We start from the raw sequence: 10,184 nt of genomic DNA, 5'->3' as shown, positions 1-10,184 counted from the left end.
GATGGATGCCCCTCGCCCTGTGAGATCAGGATCCCCTCCCCACCCCTCCCTCTGGGAGCCTGAAAGCTGGTTGCGGGAGGGGCAGGAAGGGCCTGGGGTGGTGGGGTCTGCCACTGAGCTCAAGGAAATGAGAGCCACTTCAGAGTTCCATGGTCAGCGTTCTGGTCGGGAGCCTGGAAGAGAGAAGGGGAAATTGGTAAGGGCAGAGAGAGGAAGGAGGGGACAGCTCAGAGATGGGGAGGGGTGAGGAAGGTTTAAGATGGGCTAGGAGAGGGGGAGGTACTGTAAGCTTGGGGAAAGAACAGCAGAAACATGGGGAGGGGTGGAGGCAGTGAGACAGGAGAGACAGGCAGGAGGCCATGATGTCAAGGAGTAAGAGGAAAGATGAAGAGAAGGGAAGAGATCCAGAAAGTCGGCAACTGGAAAGGAGAAGAAGCAATGAGGACAGGGTCAGGATAAAACTGAGCAAGAGGACTAAAGACCTAAATGTAAGACCTAAAACTGCAGCTCCTAAAGAAAACACAGGGGGAAAACGTCATGACATTGGACTTGACAATGATTTCTTAGATGTGACGCCAGAAGCACAGGCAACAAAAGCAAAAATAGACAAATGGGACTACATCAAACCTACAAACTTTTGTGCATCAAAGGACACAATTAACAGAGTGAAAAGGCAGTGGGAGAAATTGTTTGCAATTCATATAAATGTAAGGGGTTAATATCCAGAATATTATAAAGGATTCCCACAGCTCAACTTCAAAAAACTAAATAACTTGATTAAAAACTGGACAAAGAGTTTGAAGACATTTCTCCAAAGATGATATATAAATGACCAGCAAACATATGAAAAGATGCTCAACATCACTAATCATCAGAGAAATGCAAATCAAAATCACAATGAGATATGTATGACCTCATACCCATTAGGATGGTTACTATCAAAAAAAAAAACACCCAGAAAATAACAGGTGTTGGCAAGGGTGGAGAGAAATTAGAACCCTTTGCCCTGTTGGTGAGATTGTAACATGGTATAACTGCTATAGAAACAGTATGCAGGTTCCTTTAAAAATTAAAAATATAATTACCATATGATCTAGCAATCCCACTTCTGTGTTTATGTCTAAGGAAATTGAAATTAGGATCTTGAAGATATATCTGCACCCCCATGTTCATTGCAGCATTATTCACAATAGCTAAGATATGGAAACAACCCAAATGTCCGTCAATAGATACACAGGTAAAGAAAATGTGGCATATACATACAATGGAATATTATTCAGCCTTTAAAAGGAAGAAAATCCTGTCACAATGCTACAACATGGATGAACCTTGAGGACATTATGCTAAGTGAAATAAGCCAGTCACAAAAACACAAATATTGTATGATTCCAATTATATGATATATCTAAGTATTCATCTTCATAGAAGCAGTATGTAGAATGGTGCTTACCAGAGGCTGAGGGGAAGGTGGGGAAGGGGAGGTGTTGCTCAAAGGGTATAGAGTTTCAGATTTACAGGAAGAAAAAGTTCTGGAGCTCTGTTTCACAACAATGTGAATATAATTAACACTACTGAACTGTACACTTAAAATAGTAAATTTTATGTTATATGTTTTTATCACAACAAATTTTTTTAATAATTAAAAAGGGGGGGCTTCCCTGGTGGCGCAGTGATGGAGAATCCATCTGCCGATGCAGGGGACACGGGTTCATGCCCCGGTCCGGGAAGATCCCACATGTGGCGGAGCGGCTGGGCCCGTGAGCCATGGCCGCTGAGCCTGAGTGCCCGGAGCCTGTGCTCCGCAACGGGAGAGGCCACAACAGTGAGAGGCCCGCGTACCACAAAAAAAAAAAAAAAAAAATTAAAAAGGGGGGTTGGGAACTGAGCGAGACTGGAGCCACAGCTCCAAGAGAGATTGGCTGTGGCTCTAAACCTTTACCAGTTGTTAGGGGAGCATTGCAAGCCTTGGCCCTGCCATCCCCTCCCTCCCAGGGCCTGTCTCCACCCTGGCTGCTTCTGTATGTGTGTGTGGAGGGGAGAGGATGATAAACACGCAGATTGCCCTTTGTAGAGTAGACTGGGGCATATGGAGCTCGGCACAGCTGCCCAGTTCAGTCCCTCCCAGCCCCCAAACCCCACAACAGGACCATTGCAGACACCACATCCTACCACCCCGAGCACTAGAATCATGGGGAGGTATCTCCTCTAGCTACAATCTTCCTGCTCAGGACAGTCCCTTCCTCCAGCTCTGTCCTCAACACCCTCAACCCTTGCCATTCCCTGGCCCTTTCGGCAACTCTGCAAGGAAGATTGGGGAAAGAGAACATAACCAGCTTTCCACTCCATATCCTCCCCCAGCCCAAGGCCAGTTCAGATAGGCCGGCAGAGAAGGATAGGGGTAGCTTTTGGAGGCCACCATTTGGGGCTTGGTGAAACTTGCTTGTCCCTGGGACCAGAGGAAATCAGGGAGAGGCAGCAGGAACATAGTCTGGGGAAAGGCTGGGGAAAGGGCTTTGCTGGGGGGGTGGGTGTGGAATGTCAAGTGGGAACAGTGGGCCACTCACTGTGAGCTCAGCCGGACTTAAGTGGCAGAAACAGAAGCACAGAGGCTCCTTCGCAATCACCATATCCCCTTCCTCACCAGTCCGGGTTCTCCTGCCTGATGGGCACCTTCACAGGGGTCAGGACTCCCCAGCCTTGCCCCGCCCCACCATGCAGAAAACAGGCTCAAATGAGTAGTCCACTAACAGTAAGCTCTGAGGTTGGGGGTGTGAGATCATCAACATCTGACAGCATGTACGCACACAGCCATAACACAAAACAGAAGGAGGTGAGTGCTGAAATTTAGAACACACCGCATATTCCAGGGTCCAAAGGAACACGAGGGGATGGGTGGCAATAGCGTGGGAGGCCCCAAAGTCAGCACCTCCCAGTATGTGTTTAGTGCACCAACTCCCCAACCCCATGATCCAGGAATTCAGCTACGGGGTTCTCGGCACATCTATCACAGCCCGATTCTCCGTCTGCCTGCTCCCCATGTTCCTTCATCCCTGATCACCTGGCCCTCCCTTCCCCTCTTCTGCTCCCAATCTGACCCCAGTCCCATTTCCACCTGGACCCACTGTCTTCCCCAGCTCCAGTCCTGGCAGCAGCTTCTATTCACCCATCAAGTCAGTCCTCACCCCAAAATCCACTTCTGGTTTCAAAATTGCAGGTTCCGAGGATCAGAATTCCAAGCATCCAGGATAGGACTTCCTGCCCCACTTCTGCCATCCCCAACCCGACTGAGAATAGATAGGCACAAAGAGTCAAAGGGGAGAAGTGGGGAAGAGGGAGGTGCAGGGACAGAGAGAGACACAGCGTGAGAGAAAACTAGAGGGAGGCTCTGGGAGGGGACTTGAGCCAGAGAGTGGGAGGGACACGCCCACCCCTCCCCAGCCTTTGGTTCCCCCTTTACCTAGGAGGAGCCTGTGAGGGGATCCAAGCTGGCAGGACAGGGGGGCAGCGTTGACAGCCCCAGTCTCCTCTGGCTGCTCAGAGCTCATCCGTCTGCAAAGTTATTGACCAGCTTTCTAGACCTCTCCGGGGCAGCGTGGCGTGGCTGTACAGGCGCCGGGGCATAGGAGAGGGGTACACATGTTGGGGATATAGGGCCCAGGTGGAGGGGGTGAGCTTGGCCAGGTACTGGGGCCACCCGCACTCACATGCACACACACACCACACGCTCACAGACACATACACACCTGAGCTGGCCCAGCCCTATGTATATATATGGAGATACACACACACACACCCCCAGCTCTCCATTGGCTGGCCCAGCCCCCCCTCCATCAATATTAAACAGTAAGGCCAGGCAGCCATTGGCAGAGGGATCTGGGAACCCCTCTGGGAGCTGGGGGTGGGGCTGGCCCTGGGGGGGGCGGGGAGTGGGGGAGCAGGGACATCTGTTCTCCATGCATATTTCATAAGCAAGAAATGGAGAGCTGGGGAAGGGGTGGGGCTGGGGCGAGAGCCAGGGCAGGATCACAGATGAAACCCCTCAGTCTCCCACACCAGAGGCGGCAGGGACAGAGGCCGCCAGCAAGCCAGGTTTAAGTGCCATGGTCCCATTCTGAGTCCCAGCTGGGCTTGGACAGCCCCTTCCCACAATCTCCTTTTCCCTGGGAAAAAGGCTCTCCAAGGTACTAACAGGGAAATTGAGAAAAGGGCAAGTGGACAGCACGAAAACGCAGAAGAGGTCCCTAGAGTCCTTGCCCTCACCAAGCTCTCATTCTTCATAAAGGTGGTTCCCACCAGCCCCTTTGCCAGGCTGCCTGTGGCTACTGTTCAGGCCCCTGCCCTTGTCACTCTGGGACCCCACACCCTCTTATCCCAGCCTCCAGCCTCCCACCTACCCAATCACCAGGGGAGGAGTGGGGTCAGATTCCTGACACAGATCCTACAAGGAGTTTTTCTAGGCTGGCTGGCCCAACCTGACCCACTGGGAATTGGGGGCTCTCAGGAGGAAAGAGGTAAAGGCTAAAAGGAGCAGAGTACAGGATTGCCGGGAGAGGAGGAACCAGGGTTGGAAGGACGCTGGGGAAGGAGGGCAGGGCACCCAGGCAGCTTTCGAGCATGCTGGGGCATCAAATGAGCAATAAGAAAACTAGCTACAAAATCATATGCAAATGGGCATTGATTAAGTTCACATCAATAGCTCAGCTGCCTCCAGCCTGTGTGTGCATGTGCGTGTATGTCTGAGTGTGTGTGTGTGTTTGTGTGTGTGTGATACAGGGTGGCAGGAGCAGAGAGCAAGGGAAGCACAGAGGCAGTGGGCTACATTTTTGTATCTGAAGTTCTCTTCCCCACTCAGCTGTTGAATGTCTTCATTGAACCTCTGTGAATATCCGGAATGAACCATGGCTGGGAGGACTCCAGAGATGGCTACAGTGCTACAGTGAAGAAAGCTTTGTCGGCTGTGTGACCTTGGATGAGTAACTCAACCTCTTGAGCCTCAACCTTCCTTTTCTGTAAAATGGGATTAAATATAGCTGCCGCTTAGGTTGCCACGGAGATTAAGTGAGATAATGCATGTAATGGGTCTGGACCTTAGTAGGAGCACAGTCCACCTGCAGGCTTTTGGAAGCATTTGCCATTTCCCTGTTGCTGATCAACCTTTTTTGGGCTTTCTCCAGGGTAAGGCATTCCCTAAGGGGAGTCCTGTAATTCTTCCCCAAGCTCCCCCACCCCCAGGTCTGGGAGGTGCCAACTCCCACCTGGGCAGGCCCAGACAGGTGCCCAGGCGCCAGCAGATTGGCTGAGCTGGAGGGGAAAGGAGGCTTGAGGAGGGGGGCTGGGGGGCAGGGGATCAGGTGGCATCTCAGTTCTTGCATCATCATTGCCATGGTGCTGATTAAAAACCAATCTCTACCTAATGAGCCCCCAGCAACAACAATCCTACCTCCCCCACACTCTTGCCCTCCACCTCATCCAAGAAAATTGGGAGACAGAGAGACTCAGGAGAGAGGGCCATGGAGGAGAGGAGAGATACGGAACAAATGGGAGATGGAGAAGAAGCAGAGGAAATGAAGGGGGAGACGTGGGGAGATGTCGAGACACACACAGAGAGGAACAAGATGAGAAAACAGAGTCATGAGATTACAGACATGGGGAAGATATAGAGAAATGGGAAGACTCGTTACGGGGAGATGGAGACATAGGGGCGACAGAGAGATAGAAGAGAGAAGATGGGAGCAGAATTGCCAGGTTGCCAAGGCTTTGTGGAAGATTCGGGGATGCAAGATACAGGGGGATAGAGACATGGGGAGAGACGTGAAAAGAGGAGATGGTTAGGGAGACACAGACCTGGGTGAATTATGGATGTGGAGAAAACATGGATATTCAGGGATGGACAGGTACTGATACTGGGAGAGGGTCCTGAGGGAAGCCCCAACACAGGGTGGAGATATACAGACATGTGGGAAGCAGAGTGCAGACAGTTGTGAGGAAACAAAAAATTACTGGAGACAGGGAGACAAGGATGAGAGACAGGACAAACAGCTATAGAGATGAGGGACTGTTACTGAAATGGGGAGGCCTGGTTCCCCAAGGGTGAGACATTGAGAAAAACAGAAGCAGAACCTGGAGAGACCGTAGAAGCAGAAGGGAACCATGGTGGGGTGGAGATGGGAGAGACAAACCAAATTCTTGCTCCCGGCCTCCCTCCTTTTAGGCAGTTCGGCTCAGATACTTCAACCCTGCAACCTCCATCCTTGAAGCACCCAGCGCAGGCTGTGCCCAGTGAGAGCTGAGGGTTGGTGGTACATGGGGGTGGGAGAGTGCTCTGGGACCACCTCTGTCTGCCTCCTCTGCATCTGTCATTCCAAGGTCCTGGATTCTGGGGCCCCCAGCCCCAGTGTTCACTCAGGGGTTCAGTTTTTGCACCTAGGGGGTGTAGCTAAAAAGGACATAGCGTGTGATAAAGAGGAGGAGCTAAAAGCATGGAGTGGTGGGAAGAACTACTAATGCTACTGAACTTGGGGCCAGTAGACCTGGGTCCGAGTCCTGGTGACCTTGGACACATCATTAACCTTTTTCATTTGGCTGCGCAGCTTGTGGGATCTTAGTTCCCCAACCAGGGATCAAACCCAGGCCCTCGGCAGCGAAAGCACGGCGTCCCAACCACTGGACCACCAGGGAATTCCCTGGACACATCATTAACCTTGACTGAACCTATTTTGTCATCTGTGAAATGGGAAAAAAATTGCCTTCCTCATAGGGCTTTTGTCCCACCGTGCGTGGGAAAGTGCTAGGTACCCCAAACCCTTACATTTGTGCAGTGATTCAAAGGTTGCAAGAAATCGTCCATGCGTGTATATGAGGCATGATGATTGAGGAAGGCTGGGGAGAGCTCTGAGGTCAACTCAGGTTGCAGGCAGCTCCAGGCCCCGCGGTGGAGGGGCGGGTGGGGGGGAGAACCCTGGGAGTTGTGTTGGGGTCTTTGCTGTAAGCAGGGCAGGAGGATGGGGAGGGGGTGGGAGGATGAGTGTGGCTCTGTGGTTTATTGTTATTTTGCATTTGATAGGCGTTCAATTTTTCAGATTGTTACTCCCCATCTTTTTTCATCGCCACACTGCCTGCCTGTGAGGTAGATGGTGGGGGAGGGAGGTTGGGATGTAGGGAAGACATGGGGGCAGGGGGCCTGGTCCTTGAGGGTGGGGGCAGGGCCTGGAGGAGCTGGGAAGCCGTGGGTTTGGCAGGAGAGGGGGTGACATATGTGGGGAGCCCTGGGGACGCAACCAGGCAAGCGGCTGGCAGAGAGAGCAGACGGCGTTAACCCTCACCGTGCCACTCTGCACGACCCGTCCCGGGAGTGGCCCGGGATGGGGGTCTTATCATGTGCGGCGTTCTGGGTCACAGGAGCTCCTGGGCAGGATCTGTTATGTTCCTGGGAAGTGGTGGCTCGTCTTGGATCTTCTTCCCTCTTTGAAGTTCCCTCCTCGTCTGCTTCCACGTGTTCTCCCTCAGTCTATCTTTCCCTGTCTCCACCTCTCTGTGCCTCTAGGTGACAGCGGGTCTCCACAATCTGTCCCCGTCTCTGCCTCCAGCCCGGCTGGAAGCCCCTTTTCAGCGCCAGGCCCTGAGCCCTCTCTCACCCCCCGGCCCCCCAGGCCTTGTTGCCTTTGTCTCCTAAGGCAGCCTCTCCTTTCTTCTCTCCTCTCTGCTCACCTCTCCCCAGCTCCAAGCCCATCCCAATCTCATTAGGCCTCCTCCGACCACTGCCCCCCCACCTCTCCTCCTCCCTCCCCCATCCATCTGTCTTCCCCGAAGCCCTCCTCTTTGTGTCCACCCATCTGTCACCACCAGCTCTGGGCCCACTCCCCCCCACCACCACCGCCACACCCGCCTGGCCTCTCTCCCCTCAGGCTCAGCTCCCTCAGAGCACTCCCAGCCTCCTTCCCTCCTTGAGCCCATCAAGGATTGCCTACTTCCACTTGCCCTTCGCTCCTTTATTCTTTTTTCAGATACCCTCTTTCATCTCTGTTGTTCCTTTTCCCCCTCCAGTTTCTCTAACTCCTCCTCAGTTGATGGGGGGAGAGCCAGGGGACTCTAGGGTCCTGGCCCCCAGCCCCTGAGCAGCCAGCCAGCCGGAGCCACAGGCTGGTAATGTTTACCCACAGTTGCATCATCTCCTCAAGCCTCCTGAGATGCCCTCTCCGCTCCTGTCCCACGTCCTTCTGGTTGGGAACGGGGGCTCCAGCTGCCCTTCTCAACAACAGGAGTGTGCCAACCCCTCTGCCTTCTGAGTGTGGGACTCAGAAAGGAATCAAAATCTGACCTGAGGCCCACATGGACCCTGACCTTCCAAGGCTCTCTGCTTCCCAAAGTCCCACCAACTCAACAACTCCCACCAAGCTTTTTTGAGGATGGGATGCTGAGTTTCAGGATGGCTTTTCTACCACAGTATGCCACTCCCATCAGTGTACTGTCCCTGGGTTAGAGGGCAATCAGCACCCCCCAGGCCTCCCTCTCCAGTGGGAGAACTTTCTAACTACTTTCAACAGCTCATTAATTGGCCAACCCTTCAAGCCATCCCCTGCCCTGAGGGGTTTTAGGATGAAAGGCAGAAGGGAAGAGAGGCGGACTGTCAGAGCAGGGCGGGGCCTCAGACAGCAGCCTCGTCTGACTCCACTTTGTGCAAATGAGAACCACTGGGGCCCAGAGAGGGGAGTGCCCTTTCCAAACTCACACAGAGCATTGGAGGCACTCCAGAAAATCTGGTCCTGAGCTCTTCCCACAACAACATGAAGCTTCTCCTTACTGGCCCCACCCAAAGCAAACCCTCCATCCTCTGAACTCCGGTAGAACCTTTTTATAGCACTGATATTGCGTGGAACATATGCTGCCTGGCCTGGTTATTTATCTTGTGTCGTGTCCCATCCTGCCATCTAGACTCTGGATCCTAAGTCTCTAAGGGAAGGTGCCATATCTCATACCTTTTTACGATGCTGGGACAGAGTGCCTTGCCGGTAGTCAGGCTCAATAAATGTTTATTACCACTGTAGCTGCCAGTGCAGATATAAGAAATGTTCCAGTCTCTGCTCTAATATGCTGTGTAACCTTGAGCAAGCCACATCATTCCTCTGGGCTACTGTTTCCCCCATCTATCAAATGAGTTAAGACCATACACACAATTTCTCAGGGCTTATCATATGGTCCCTGGAAGAAACAAAGTCCTCTTAAAAAAGGTGGGATCTTGGTACAGAACACCAGACTCTGGGGGAAAATACCTCCTCCCAGGATGTACCTCTGGGATGTGGGAGACAGAAAAGAGTACACCTTTTACTCAGAGAAGCTGGGAAAGAGAAACCAGCTAATAGGAAAGCCTTCGGTGCTAGTCTCGAGGGACCAGGTGTCACAAGAGGTAGAGACAGGACAGACTGGGTCCTGGAGCAGGGCGGTCTGTTACTCAACAGTCAGTCAACGTGGACTGGGTGGAAGAGAAGGTGCTGTGAGAAGTAGCAGTGGGTAGGAGTAGGGAGGGAGGGAAGCCCTGTGGGCAAGGGAGGAGCTGGAAAACGACAAATTTCAGAAGGCAGCCAAATTTCAGAAGGCAGCGGCACAGAGGTAGGTAAGCAGGGCCTGGAGCAAGCAGGAAGAGGGAGGCTAACAACTTAAGTCTGTGGCCCTAAGATGCTGCTAGCCAATCGCATGCGGTCTCCAGGACGAAGGAGGTGGCTGGGGAGGAGTTATAGACTGTGGTCTCAGAGAGAGGGCCCCAGTGGGTCATCTGGGGGTCTACTGCCCCTTCCATGGAGCCTGGTCTCCTCAGGAGACATGTTTTTTGGTTTTGTAATTTCTTTTTTGGGGGGCAGGGAGGGTGAGGTAGGGGTAGCATAGAAGGCGGAAGACAAGCTGGTGCTGAAGATTCCTCCGTAGGAGGAGGAGACCGGAGGACAGAAAACCCTACATCCTGTACACTTCTCTTGCCCACCCCATCCACTGATTCTGCCTAAACCTCTGCTTCCCTGTTCAGCCCTCTCACTGGTTCTCAGCCACTTCCCCATTTCCAGAAGCTGCCAGCAGGATGAGGGAGCTTAGTGCTCTGTCCACTGGGAGACCTGTTGGCCGAGGGAGGCATGGAGTGGGCCCAGGCGATGGTGGCAGCTGTGCTCAACTCCCGCCAGCACAGTGCACAGCTTCTC

Source organism: Kogia breviceps, chromosome 1 (genome assembly GCF_026419965.1).
Source record: "Kogia breviceps isolate mKogBre1 chromosome 1, mKogBre1 haplotype 1, whole genome shotgun sequence".
NCBI classification, from domain to species: Eukaryota; Metazoa; Chordata; class Mammalia; order Artiodactyla; family Physeteridae; genus Kogia; species Kogia breviceps.
Note: the sequence above shows the minus strand (reverse complement) of the source record.